The sequence below is a fragment of the Saccoglossus kowalevskii genome, chromosome 10, assembly GCF_978046115.1.
Source record: "Saccoglossus kowalevskii chromosome 10, keSacKowa6.1, whole genome shotgun sequence".
Lineage (NCBI taxonomy): Eukaryota > Metazoa > Hemichordata > Enteropneusta > Harrimaniidae > Saccoglossus > Saccoglossus kowalevskii.
Window position 1 is genome coordinate 11,728,318 of NC_140650.1, and position 14,871 is coordinate 11,743,188.

A 14,871-nucleotide genomic window follows, 5' to 3' on the forward strand; every position below is an offset into this window, starting at 1 on the left:
CTCTCTTGTTTCAATGTTTATGGAGACAAGGGTGGGTACAATAGAATGAGGCGGCGCTTCCTAACCGTCCTAGTAGAGTGACTGTGGTTTAAGTCAGTGAATTGACTGATAGTGCCGGGGTCAACAGAATGTCGAGTCATGTTATCAGTATCCCATACACGCAGGTCGAAATTCACGCTTTCAACTTGAAACTCGATATCCCTCAGGCTGTTTGTGAGTGTTCATGTTTTAGATAACATAAATATACCAACATCTGTTGTTTATCATCTACGTGGGAGGTCTATTTCACGTTGGGAACACTTAGGACTAGACACGCCTTACATTTAATCTTGTGATTGAGTTCAGACTGGCATTCACAAGTGTGCTTCGGAATGATACACATCGCTTATATCAAACACCGTTGATATTCGCGAGTGGAACGCGTTGGGCCACTTTCTGTCTGAAATACCCTTACCACGAAGACTATTATGACTCGTACGGTAGTCATGTCATGGAATTTATAAGATTTCACGTACGTGGATCTACAATCATCAAATACTTTCAAGCCATGTGTTGCCAATACGTCCTGTATGACTCGTAGTGTCCATGAGATGAACTTTTCACGGAAGGTCAAACTTGGTCTACCGCCTTTGAATCTTTGGCAAGAGCATTCACAAGTGTGCTTCGGAATGATACACATCGCTTATATCAAACACCGTTGATATTCGCGAGTGGAACGCGTTGGGCCACTTTCTGTCTGAAATACCCTTACCACGAAGACTATTATGACTCGTACGGTAGTCATGTCATGGAATTTATAAGATTTCACGTACGTGGATCTACAATCATCAAATACTTTCAAGCCATGTGTTGCCAATACGTCCTGTATGACTCGTAGTGTCCATGAGATGAACTTTTCACGGAAGGTCAAACTTGGTCTACCGCCTTTGAATCTTTGGCAAGAAGCGAGGACATATTTTCTTCGTCGAGGGAAAAACGAAAATCGCTACGTTACACCGTAAACTCATTCCGTGTGATGATTATGTATGTCAAAAGTTATTCTGTGAAACGATCAGGTAATTATACATTTTAACTCATAGTAGCGTAGTCCGCCATTTTTTTGAAAAACAAACTGTACGTCGATCAACCGATTTTGCATACTTTGCATTTTAGCGGATTGATGACCGCAGTTTTACGGGATAATTCATACTATTAAATTTTCAACACATAACTTATACTTTCTTTATATAACTATCGGTTTTTAATATTATCCTCTCTCTCTCTCTCTTTCTTGTACGACAGATGAGCGATTCTGATTATAGTGATGGAATAAAAAAAAAAGTGTACAGACTGCTTGACTCATTGAAAGGAAGTAAGAAATGTAAAAATAAACAACATATGTATATATAGAATGAATTATTTTTTATTGATCAATGTTTACTATTATTGGCTTTTCTCGTTTCTGTGTTTTAATCGAATCGTTTATGTACTCGTATTTTTTGTGGCATTAAAAATAAATTTAACCACGCCGCACATTTACATGTATCTACGTATTTTTCGAGGTGTTAACAAAGAAATATTTAATCACGCTAAACATTTATACACTACGCAACTATTTTCCTTACTCACATCGTATGTTTTTTTGTGACGTTAAAAAAATACTCAACCATGTCATAAATATATACTCCATGTCAATATTTCATTCTTGTTTACTTCTTTTGTGCAATAAACTCCATTAGTTTTCAAAATGACGTGTATTTATTAACGTGTGTGTGTGTGTGTGTGTGTGTGTGTGTGTATGTGTGAGCGCCCTCTACGATATATTCTGAAAATCTTTCGTCCACGCCTGTCCAATTAAAAAAATAATTAAAAATAATTAAAAAAAATTGATGGTAATTTATGCAAATGTATTCACGATGACCTCGACACGACCTCGTATTCACATCTATTTTATGTATGCAAATGTATGCACAATTTCCCTTACGGCATTGGTCCTCATTTATGCTAAAATCTTTCGTCCACGCCTGTCCAATTAAAAAAAAAATTAAAAATAATTAAAAAAAAAAAAAAAAAAAAAAAATAATTAAAAAAATTGATAGTAATTTATGCAAATGTCACGATGACCTCGACACGACCTCGTATTCACATCTATTTTATGTATGCAAATGTATTCACAATATCCCATTGTGACGTCATCTTCATTCAAATGATCCCTTTACGGCATTGGTCCTCATTTATGCTAATTTATGCACGAATTCCCATTGTGACGTCATTATTTATGCTAAAGATGGACTATAGGTACGACCATGAGGGCGCTGTTCGTATGATGTCATCGCATCCGATTATGAACAGCGCCCTCATGGTCGTCCCTATAGTCCAACTTAAACTACTTTGGTCTGTCATTTTCACCATCTGATGCAGGCTTTCAGTTTTTAGTTCCTACACTGACCCAATCTGCTTGTGACTATGATGGGAACAACCTTTACCAGGTATTCGTTGAATTGATGTAAGCATATAAATTCATTCACTCTGAACTAAGGTGGTCATTCTTCATATCACGAGCCAATTTGTGAAACTTTGGATGCTTTTATGTGAGGGCCTTTAACCACTTTGTCATTTGTAGCATGAACTATGACGTGTCTCAGACCAAAGCTTGAAGAGAGGATGATCCAGGCTTCAGTATATCCGCTCTCTGGAGGAAAATGTTGATTGCATCTTTAGCTGCACCAGTGCAGTATTAGATATTATGATAGTGTGACGTTATCATCCTATCAGTAATTGTTATATGTTCACCTCAAAGTTTCTTATAAATGTTATTTATGTAACTGGGACACCATCAAATGTAAGAAACACATGTTTTGGTAAACTCATGTGAATGGCTAATACTTTGGTTATCTCCAACTGATTCTACACAATGCATTCCATTGTCTTCTGTTGTCTCTCTAGCAGTTTCTGCAATTGGTATGATTCAGTGAGAGAGTCACCATTACTTATCATCTCGTGGTCATCCTCTGCTCTATAAATCTTGTACTGTAAATGTTCACTGATACCATGTGCATTGTCATTGAAGTTTGTATGTTGTGGACAAGGCACTGAACTGTATGATTGTATGGTGGCTGAAACTTTCTAGAAATGAAATTGAACCTGAACCTCAATTATCGCGTCATATTACACAGCATAACTTGGTGATTTTGTTGAGAAAACGAGTAAAATACTTACCGTCGCTAACACTGCTTTTGGGGGCAGCCATGTTGTGTACGCCCTCAACATCAAAATATGTTCAAAGCTTGAGTTCTCGATGTCAAAACTAGTGGATTTCATTCCTGCAGCTAAGCTTTTCTTGACCAAGCTATGCTGCACGGTGTCAAAGCTGTGATTTTCATTAAAAAGCTACACTTTCATTGGTACCCCTGTCACTCCAGACCCACAATCTTACGAATTTTACCGTAGTCATTGAGTACGACGTTTATTGTGGTTAGCGTGAATGGTTAAAGCTTCGATTCGACAATGAGCTGTTATCATCGTAAAAATAGTCTTCAAATGGTCAGTTTATCATCGAAAACAACTAATGTTTTGATTTAAAAAAAAAAAAACGTGCCGTCTTCCCATCAAAACCAGAGGTCGAGCTGGAACATCGGCAAATCTCCTCCCTTTTGGTAATTTGAACACTTTGGCATCACCGAGTATTTTGACTGGCTGATTAGCGATTTGACTTATAAGGTGTCGAGCATTTGCATGCGACCGGAATTGAAATTTACTTGCATTTCAGAACAACTCAACGAGTTTACCTTTTGTACTTTATTAATAATCACAACCAAGTAATAATAATAATTGTGAAACGTAGCATGGTCGGATTGCGCTACCGTGATTATTTGCTACTAAGCAATGCAGTGTTTTTTTAGGAATGCCAGAACGATGTTGGTTACTACTATGTGAACATTTTTCTTTTGATCGTACGGCAAAGACTTGTGTTTTCTAAGGGATGAAACTTTTTGCATAACTTTCTAGACAGTCTGAAAAAAGGAAGGGGTACAGTGAATAAGTGTCAGACGCAATGAGCTGTAAATGGTAGTTGTGTAATACTGGTAGGCGTGCAGGAAATAACCGTTCTGTTAGAGGTTCCAAGTTTCGGATATCAACAAGACATTGGCCTGACTGCTTCGTATGGTGTTCCCCTTTGTTATATTTTTCGCGAAATACTTCGACAGCTCAAAACCGCGAAATCGGGTGTTTCCACAGCACACACCACAGAGTACGAGACGTTAATACGACATGCTTGAAATGCATGAACAACCAGGTCTTGGCATAAGAAAATAAATCAGTTTTTGTTTCTGTATTTGACTGTAGAACGAAACGGCACCCAGATAACACGTCACAGGCAGTTCCAATTCATATCTTTTACAATAGATCGTTTTCGTTCATGCGTCACATATATGTCCAGAAAATTTAATCGAGTGTATGTGTGTATTTATATTCTTTTTTTGGATTCTTATTTATAATAAATACAACGCTGCAGATTGGTTGTTAAAATTGAGTCTACGGTAAAATTGTTTTGACAGAACGCTCTTCTCCCCCTCACCGCTTGGCCATCATGAACTTGAATTATTTCCGCGTCATATTTTTCAGACGATGTATAAATTACCGTGCGCACGATGTTTCAAATCATGGCACATGAAGACTGCTCTGTATTTGTTTGAAATTCAATTGCTATGTTATATTTAAACAAGCAATTTGTAATCCGTTCTTAGGATGTTTATATCAGTTGTTGTTTTGTGGGATTAGCGGTACAGGGGGAAAGATAAGCATTCATTTACTCAGTGGACAGAGGCGGAGTTAATTACCCATGAGCACTTGGTGCAATCCAAGGGATTGAGCGGTTCCCCTTTAACATGTATACCTCCCGGCCTTGTAACGCTATTGGAAGAGCGCCCTCACATCAGGGCAATAATTTCCCGTATCACGCTGCGGCTGTCATCATTTCAAACAAAACGCCGTGGTGAAATTGTTAATCCACCTATTCAGTCTATGATAAAACCTTTATGAACTGGATACGTACCTGCAAAAGCTGTATCCTGCCCATAATAAATATTATTAAATGGCAAACAAATATTAACGACGTCAAAATTATCGATTTATGAATAACATAAAATAAACAACGAAAAGCGGTGTGTATCTCTAGCGTAATTTGCTGCGTCACTATTTCTCAGTGATACATGGCGTTTTGTCTGTATTCGGAGGCGCGGGAAGATTTTACTGTGAAGATTGAACAGTGCGCGGGTTGCACCACTCACCTCTGTGTGTTCATTGTATCACTCCAGTCACTCTACTACAAATGACTGTACACATGTCACAATTCCAAGCTATGGTATATGTAAATGTGTGTATGTGGGGGCAAAAATGCAGTGATGAAAATGATTTTTTCTCGTATATAGTGTGTTCTTCTTAATGTGGATAACAGTTTACCTATCACATTACTTTACCCAGGATGATTGTGACAATGACGACAATCTACATGCAAACCATATGCAAGTAGTTTACAAAGATACATGATCAAAATACAAGCCTGGTCTACATCCAATTAGCCTGGTCTAGTTTCATTATATTCCTAATGATTGACATACACTTACGATTTACTTTCACGGAAAAAAAGAAAAATTATTATTATTAGGTTTTCAAGACACATGTCTTGGAAACCTATTGTAATCGTTATGTTTTTTATTATTCCGCCAGATTTTTTCGCTAAGCGCCATTTCGACACCGTTGCACATATCTGGAAAAATTTTTCATATGTTTGTAAAGGTTGATGAGATCTAGTGCATATCCTAAGATGACGCATGTTGGTCACGTGGTACGGCGGCCATTTTGAATTTAAGACGAAATATGGCATGCTCATTTAAACACCTTTCTGAGGGTCTAGGAGTCTCAAACTTTCGCTTAAAAGAAGCATTGGCCCTAGAACTACGTATTTCATGAAAAAAAAGTTGAACGGTCATGTGACTTTTTTTTCTAGAATTTTCTGAAATATTGTTTTGCATCTCATTTGCATAATTTTGATCGTATCAAAATTCCACGCCATAATTTTGAAGAACATCATACATACTACCGATTAATCAAAGAATCATGAAAGTGCGACCAACAGTTTTGGAGGAGTTGATTTATGAATATTTTTCACATTTTATATAAAATAGTGAGCAATGATGCATTATGGGAAAGGGGGGAGGGCCCTTAATACGATACACATTGTATTGCCATATATTGAGAACTATTGCATATACAAACATGGAACCAACGCTTTATTGAAGACATTGGACAAGAGAATTGACCAAAATATTGGATGACCATATATGGACATAAAACTCATTAAATATGCATGTCTCTAATATCTCATGCACTATTGCAAGTACAAACATGGAACCATGGCTATATTGAAGACATTGGACGAGAGAATTGACCAACATATTCGATGACCATATATGGTCATAGAACTCATTGAATATGCATGTCTCTAATATCTCATGCACTTTTAAAGATAGAAACATGTACCCAAACCTATTGTGAAGGCATTGGACAAGAGAATTGACCAACACATTCGATGACCATATATGGTCATAGAACTCATTAAATATACATGTCTCTAATATCTCAGGCACTATTGCAAGTACAAACATGCAACCAGTGCTATATTGAAGACATTGGACGAGACAATTGAGCAACATATTCGATGACCATATATGGTCATATAACTCATTAAATATGCATGTCTCTAATATCTCGTGCACTATTGCAAGTACAAACATGGAACCAATGCTATATTGAAGACATTGGACAAAAGAATTGACCAACATAGTTGATGACCATATATGGTCATCGAACTCATTAAATATGCATGTCTCTAATATCTTAAAAAGATAGACATGTACCCAAACCTATATTGAAAGCATTGGACAAGAGAATTGACCAGCATATTCAATGACCATATATGGTCATCGAACTCATTAAATATGCATGTCTCTAATATCTCTAGCACTTAAAAAGATAGACATGTACCCAAACCTATATTGAAAGCATTGGACAAGAGAATTGACCAACATATTCAATGACCATATATGGTCATATAACTCATTAAATATGCATGTCTCTAATATCTCATGCACTATTGCAACTACAAACATGGAATCAATGCTATATTGAAGACATTGGTCAAAAGAATTGACCAACACAGTTGATGACCATATATGGTCATATAACTCATTAAATATGCATATTCATAATATCTCTAGCACTTTAAAAGATAGAGACATGTACCCAAACCTACATTGAAAAACATTGGACAAGAGAATTGACGAACACATTCGATGACCATATATGGTCATAGAACTCATTAAATATGCATGTCTATAATATCTCAGGCACTATTGCAAACACAAACATGGAACCAATGTTATATTGAAGACATTGGACAAGAGGATTGACCAACACATTCGATGACCATATATGGTCATAGAACTCATTAAATATGCATGTCTCTAATATCTTATGCACTATTGCAAGTACAAACGTGGTACCAACGCTATATTGAATACATTGGACAACAGAATTGACCAACATAGTTGATGACCATATATGGTCATAGAACTCATTAAATATGCATGTCTCTAATATCTTATGCATTATTGCAAGTACAAACATGGAACCAATGCTATATTGAAGACATTGGACAAAAGAATTGACCAACACATTCGATGACCATATATGGTCATAGAACTCATTAAATATGCATGTCTCTAATATTTCAGGCACCATTGGAAACACACACATGGAACCAATGTTATATTGAAGACATTGGACAAGAGGATTGACCAACACATTCCATGACCATATATGGTCATATAACTCATTAAATATGCATATCCATAATATCTCGAGCACTTTTAAAGATAGAGACATGTACCCAAACCTATAGTGAAGGCATTGGACAAAAGAATTGACCAACATTTTAAATGACCATATATGGTCATAGAACTCATTAAATATGCAAGTCTCTAATATCTTAGGCACTGTTACAAGTAGGAACATTGAACCAATGCTATATTGAAGACATTAGACAAGAGAATTGACAAACATACCCGATGACTATATATGGTCATAGAACTCATTAAATATGCATGGCTATAATATCTCGAACACTATCACATATACAAACATGGAACCAACGTTAATTTTCAGGGCTATTGCAAACAGTCATACACGGCCATGCTATGCATGTGACTTGGCCATGTGCCATGGTCTTGAAAACCGGTGATTGCTGCTATGCAGCTATATTTATTATTATTATTATTGTCTTATGTAAACGGAGGTAACTAGTGCGTGAACTCTGCACTCGCAGATATTGCAGGACAAAGGTCAGCTACAGGGAAGTATATAGAAGAAATGAAATAAAATGTTATTCCATGTATAACCTTGTTTCTCATCTGCGCGAGACTTCGGTACTTTGATCATGATACTCCCACAAAAATGCATTTTGGATTTGCTATGCGGCGGGCGGTAAAAAAATGAAGATAAAAATAATATTTTGTAAGCATTTTTTTTGCGCTTACAAGTCGGCGGGCGCGAGAAATTACGCTGAAATAAAATTTTATTTTTATTTCATTTTCGGCTCCTGTTCATTCAGCGGGTTCACGAAACAAGGGATAATAAAAGTCTGGCCTAAGTTGTAAATGCCCATCCCACGTGACCCTCACAATCACGTCGTTCGCTTGTACTGTATTTAATGTTGGGTACATACATTTAAACGTACACCACAAATAGTCTTTTCGTTAACATTTTGAAGGTCTATTCAAGACCTTCTCATGCAGAAAATATAGCGTGGTGTAGTTGCAGTCGCTCCATTGTATTATTCGCCTTTGAATAACGAGTATGTGACAGGTAGTACGGTATCAAAATAGTTTACAGAATAATTACGCAATGTATAAACAATACGGACACCAATACACGTCACACGATACATGTCAGATGTCTAAAGTATACAATTGAATTTCTGTGATTCGGTGAGTGTTCAGTGTCAATATATCACAATAAACGCACGTACGATTTAACATAAATATCAACTTGTATAGGTCCAACTATCCGTAATATGGACCGAAGGTAACGGTCTCGGTAAAATAACTGACCCAAAACAACCCGCCATTATTTATAGGTTGTTGGACTTTACCCCCAAATTTACCTTCCATACGCCGACACACCCATCTCTGCATTCGATATTATAATTAATATTAGAATTTGTTAAATTCGGAATACGTTGATCACCGACGGGAGTAAGTTACAGAGGAGCTAATGTTTTGCTTACTTCAATGTATTGTTTTAATTCACAATTCTGTCTATACTACGAGCCTACGATAACTGATTATATACTTACTTTTGTCGGCACATGACCAGGGGCGTCGATCATGGGGGGACAGGGGGGACACGTCCCCCCCCCCACTTTCTGAAGGATGGGAGACACAATATCAACTGTCCCCTCCACTTTCTAGACTTACCCAAATATCAATAATAGGCTTATATCAAAGCCTGCGTTTGTGTAAGGCCTTTGGTTCTGTGTACATGTACTGTATTCTTAATGATCAAGAGTGAAAATCCCCAAGTATGCACCAAATGACTTCATTTTGGTTGCATTTTTCAAAAATTTCTACCTTCTGAGGGGGGCACATCCCTTCTCGGGGTTACACACTTATATTCCGACACCCCTAAATTCCGACACCCCTATGTTCCGACATTCCTATATTCCGACAACCCTAGGTTCTGACACCTACGAAATTTTAGAAACGTTTTTGACATTTCACTGCGTTTTTATCTCTTTACTATAAGAAAAAATATCATTATTCTTCTTCAAATATTATTCTACGCCCACCTTTTGTAACACAATGTTACATTTCTTTACATTAAAAAATAACTATGCCGGATTATAATACTTGCCACTCTTCTGGCCATGGGCTTTCATGGAGGTGTTTTTGTGATCATCGTCGGCAATATTCTCAGACGCGATGTATCCTATCAAGCTTCAGACGCAAAATATTTTTTTTTTTATTATTGCCAAACGTTCAGATCAACAATAAACTATGTACCTGACAGTCTTCATGTGGGCCCCTGAAAACTTGTACTCGGGGAGACCTAAATTACATTGTTTAGTACTTTTATGTTTGACGATCATTCAATACATTCTGAGCCAGCCAGAATGTGCCATATTTTCAATGGAAAAATGTACGCTAGTGGTCGGAAGCCAACAATGGATAAATACCCCTCCATATGGTAGAACATAGCAACATGTTTTTTCTCTGTTCAGCGCGATCAGTCTTGTTACAGAATACTGACTGTACAATTAAAATTAAGACAAGGCTGTCAAATTTACATGCCATAAAATAGACAGAAACATGGGAATTAATTTGGTCAATTTTGGCTGTAGAATCTGAGCCGTTTTGCCCCCGAAAATCAGGGTAAACATATTAGCTTTAAAAAATTATACACAGCGTCAAATAAAAGGGGAATTTTATGGGATCAACCTTATACAAAGATATAATTACGTAATAGCCTGTCACATATTAAATAGGAATACCTCAGACAAACACTATCATGTTATATATCAAATTAAAGCTATATTGATGTAGCGTACAAGTATTACGTTGGATATTACATCGTATAATCCATTACTTATTGACATTATGAATTCATTAACTTTATTATACGTTATTCAAAATCATCAAATGGCATTTTCTGGGCAAATCCTGTCTATGATAAAATGAATTAGTCATGACATATTCATGTATTTGAAAATAAGTCTTTTTATGCTTTCTCAATATTTTATTTATTTATTAACGTAAAATACAAAATCGACGACTGCACAATGGAGCGAATAGGCAGTTTCAAATACGTCTGCAGAACACGGAGGATATTGACAAAGAAATAATGTAAAGTATAAATACGGAATATACATGTTTTGGCAGATATAAGGATAAGTATTTAAATTGTGTATTATACCAAGGCCACACCGACTTAATTTTATTGATGACATCCGCGCGCATCAGTTTTCGCCTGGTCTCAAACAAAAAAAAAATCTCCGACGATGAGTCTCCACAGATCGGTTTTCTGTCCGGAACTTGCCGACTCATATTGTCGCAAAGCGCCGACTTGTCGTTAAACAGGTAAAATTCATTTTGGACTACCTCTAAACTCAAAACCAAACTCCGCACAGTTAGATGCGCGTTACGTAAAGCGCAAAGACCTATGGCAAGGAAATTGTCTCAAAACATGCCAATTTTGTCGTGGCGATCATGGCACCAAAATACGTGAGCATAAAAGTTAAGGGGTAAAACGGAGGGATTGTTGTAGACTGGTACGCAATTGACGTTGGCCAGGGAGATGTGACGTTTACACAGCTATACGATGAGAGAAATGGGAAAGGAATGGAGGTGTATGGTGGCCTAAAAGTCGAACAGACAAAAAGTCAGTTCGGTTGCTTTGTCCGCATTGAAGTCGACAAAACTGCAACGAAAGCAGCGGAAGCTCCTCGGCCGAAGTCCCCTTATTTTGATCATATGACAAATTTTCATCAAGATACATGTACATAATTTTCTGCATCCAAATTTTTGTTGACTCTCTGTTGGTGTTTTTTTTTTACAATATCGAGCCTCTTATAATTTGTTACATAGTTGAAGTAGTTTGTGTCTACACTTAGTCTATCTGAAGTGTCACTTTAAAAGCTGTAGTTTGAATGTCAAAGAAGTTAATTTCCTGGTTGCTGTTGACAAACTTATTGTTCATTTTTAATATTTTTTTTTCAATACAACACAGTATTTTTTTCTTTATTATTGAGTTGATGTGTATGCCTTTGGCAAAGCTAACATCTGCCTTATCCTCCTGCCTTTTCAAAATCAAAGATGATGATACCTGTGACAGTAATACAGTACGAGATGTCTACATCAACATGTGCCTCCTACAAATAAAGACTTGTTGTTTTTTTGATACACTGTGGTTCAATTCGTAATAACAGTTCCGTAGTCCTGTGGATTTAGCAACATTTTTTTTTTGGCAGGATTTTTTTTTTCGCTCTCTCGCATTAGTTTTGGGGTCTTCAGAGGATGTCATCAATAAAATTAAATCAGTGTGGCCCAACTGTAATTTACGAGTGTAACATATGGGAATATTTTCAGAATAAAGAGGAATATCAGAACAATGCAATAGAACAACGAAGAATAAAATAGAATAGTGCTTTCTGACTTCCTGACGGAAATCTGTCTAATATGGACCTTAACCCTGAACGATGAATTATGCATCAAATTTGGAGGTAGTATAAACTTGTGCAATGTCCTCGCATTAGAGGAAGCCGGCCTATTGTACATTTGAATTATTGGATAAATATCTGATAATTCTCGATGTTTTAGATTGGTATTAGACAGGGTCTACAGCTGGGTGGTGGTTTAATTTTTTTAAACATGGAATTCTCTGAGACCTATCAAAGTCTTAGATTGATAGGAAAACGTATAACGTGTGGAGGTAAACGAGGAATGTTGGCCGAAAACACACAATATAGGAATGGAAAAAGATAGTGTGAAACCTTTGTATTTTTTGGCAATCTCAAAAACTTATGCAAACACTACGGAATGCTAAATGCAGTGCCTATTCATCTCTCGCATAATAAATAAATAAATAAATGATTTTAATTAATATGTAGATAAACTTGGAAAGGTGCTACCGGATGTAAACGGCAACCTTGCAATTCCGCGAATAATGAATACCGAAGTACAACTTTCATAAAAAAGGTAAAATAATTCTCCGATAATTATCGATCTAAAACTTCGATAGTTAGGCAATCGGAGGATTTAAGGTTGGAACCACATCCAACAGACACGGATATTGTCAAATAATTGTCGAAGTATTAGAATGATACAATGGGCAACATTGTTTGATAATTCTCTGATACTTATCCGATAACATTATGCAAGATCCCGCCTTCACGGACTTTCGAGCATCATGGCCGGACTACACTACAGTTGAATTTCAAGTATTAACCCGCAGATCATCCTGGTTATATCAAGGTAGTAAAAGGTCACGCACGACTAGTCAGATTAAGTTTGACACAAGTATACTTTGTGTCGGAACATAGGGGTGTCGGAACATAGTGGTGTCGGAACATAGATATGTCGGAACATAAAGCAGTCCCCACTTCTCAGACACCCCCCTGTTCGCGCAAGCGCGGACATTGGTCGCTTACGCGGACCCAAAAGTATCCCCCTCACTTTTCAGAATGGATCGACGCCCCTGCACATGGCTATCAACGATAGACGGATATTTCTCCCTGAGCCATGAGAAGAATTGCGGAATTCCCATTTTATATTCGTGATATGAGCACAGTGCCTCAGTGAGCTCAGTAATACCATGCACCTACAGTCACAGCGTATACACAGCAGTTGACCTGTTACTTTATGGACTGAACATGGCTTTTGCGCAAGCTCGGACGCTTCCGCCGTATGACCGAGGACCACACAAGCTATATCCAATCTCTACAGATTTAGTTTTATACCTTATGGGACCATTATAAAATAAATGCAATTGTTTCGAGATACTGGTGTTCATTTATTTCGGTTATCAATCCTATATCTGACATTTTGTATGCCTTTGCGCTTTACGAAATAGTACCTCTGCCATAAGCAGTTAATTTATCTGATTTATGAAAGGTATATTTCAGCGGTTGTTTTACCTAAACACGTAGTGCAACCAAACTGTTTATTAATGTTTTTCTTTACAGTAGAAAAGTAAATGAAATTATCGAAAAGTACAAATACGTTGTGCGAGGCAACGTTATTGGAGTAAAATTTACTATGTACATAAACATCATTGTATTAATATGTGTTAACATCTCATAATGCACTATTATCTGCACTGAAAACGTATTGTTATCAATAGACTGGAACACATAGATTTTACGGGTGGTTGAACGTCATTTGAATTACGCGTGTCAGATATACGATTTCTCGCCTACTTTTAGGCACGAGCTGTGCCCTGCACATAAACTAACATCAAAACTGTATTTTATTTGGATTCATAATTATATATGACAAAAAAAGTATTGCATACCTTCTGGTTACCAAAAAGAGCCATTCCGTGGAGCACTATGACCACCACCATGGAATGTGATTTGCATACTGAATGGAGGTCGCCATCTTTCCTGTTCTACCATATTGAGTCATGTAATATATTGCAAATATGTTTTTCTTATCAACCACTTCTTCTAAGTGAATGTTTTTACTGAAAGAATTATTCTACAGTATATCCCACTCTTCTTTGACTCATAATTAATTGATTTTCGATTCGTTCTGTCTTTGATACCAACATGCCCTTAGTTAATTTACTGCAGTACTGCATACTCAACATACAGACTATCGTAACGTAAATCAAATAAACTGAAATCTCTCAAATATTAATGTTTACGCCATTTCTCGTACATGTCTAGAACTGTTTTTAGTTCCCGTTTGGACGTAGTCTGAAAACATGGATTTGTGGGTTTAGCTCTATGTGCCCGTTCGTGCATCCGTCCGTATCTCGCACATGATTGTAACAAACTTCACGCATGCATCATATTATGACCCGATTCAAGATGGCCGAATGGCAGCCATTTTAAGGCAAGTAATGTTTCCAAATCACACACGTTCATCATTCCGGAAGTGGATTTCAGTCGTGCAAGAGCAAATTTTATTCAAACATGGCACATTGAACATAATGGGACCTTGATGTAAACCATTTAATTTTTGAGATTGGGTTCAAAATAACCGACTGATGGTCACTTTATTTTTAAAAATGCAGGTTAAACATCTCCGACATGCCCAGCCCTATCGGACACAC

At 37.0% G+C, this 14,871-nt stretch overlaps 1 long non-coding RNA gene across 1 annotated transcript; it reads left to right on the top strand.

The window, feature by feature from the left end:
• The first annotated feature begins 367 nt into the window (after positions 1 to 367).
• Positions 368 to 1,391, top strand: LOC146737862 (uncharacterized). The gene is made up of 2 exons (XR_014930765.1): positions 368 to 1,055; positions 1,282 to 1,391. It is a non-coding gene; the product is annotated as an uncharacterized LOC146737862 (long non-coding RNA).
• The last annotated feature ends 13,480 nt before the right edge of the window (positions 1,392 to 14,871 follow it).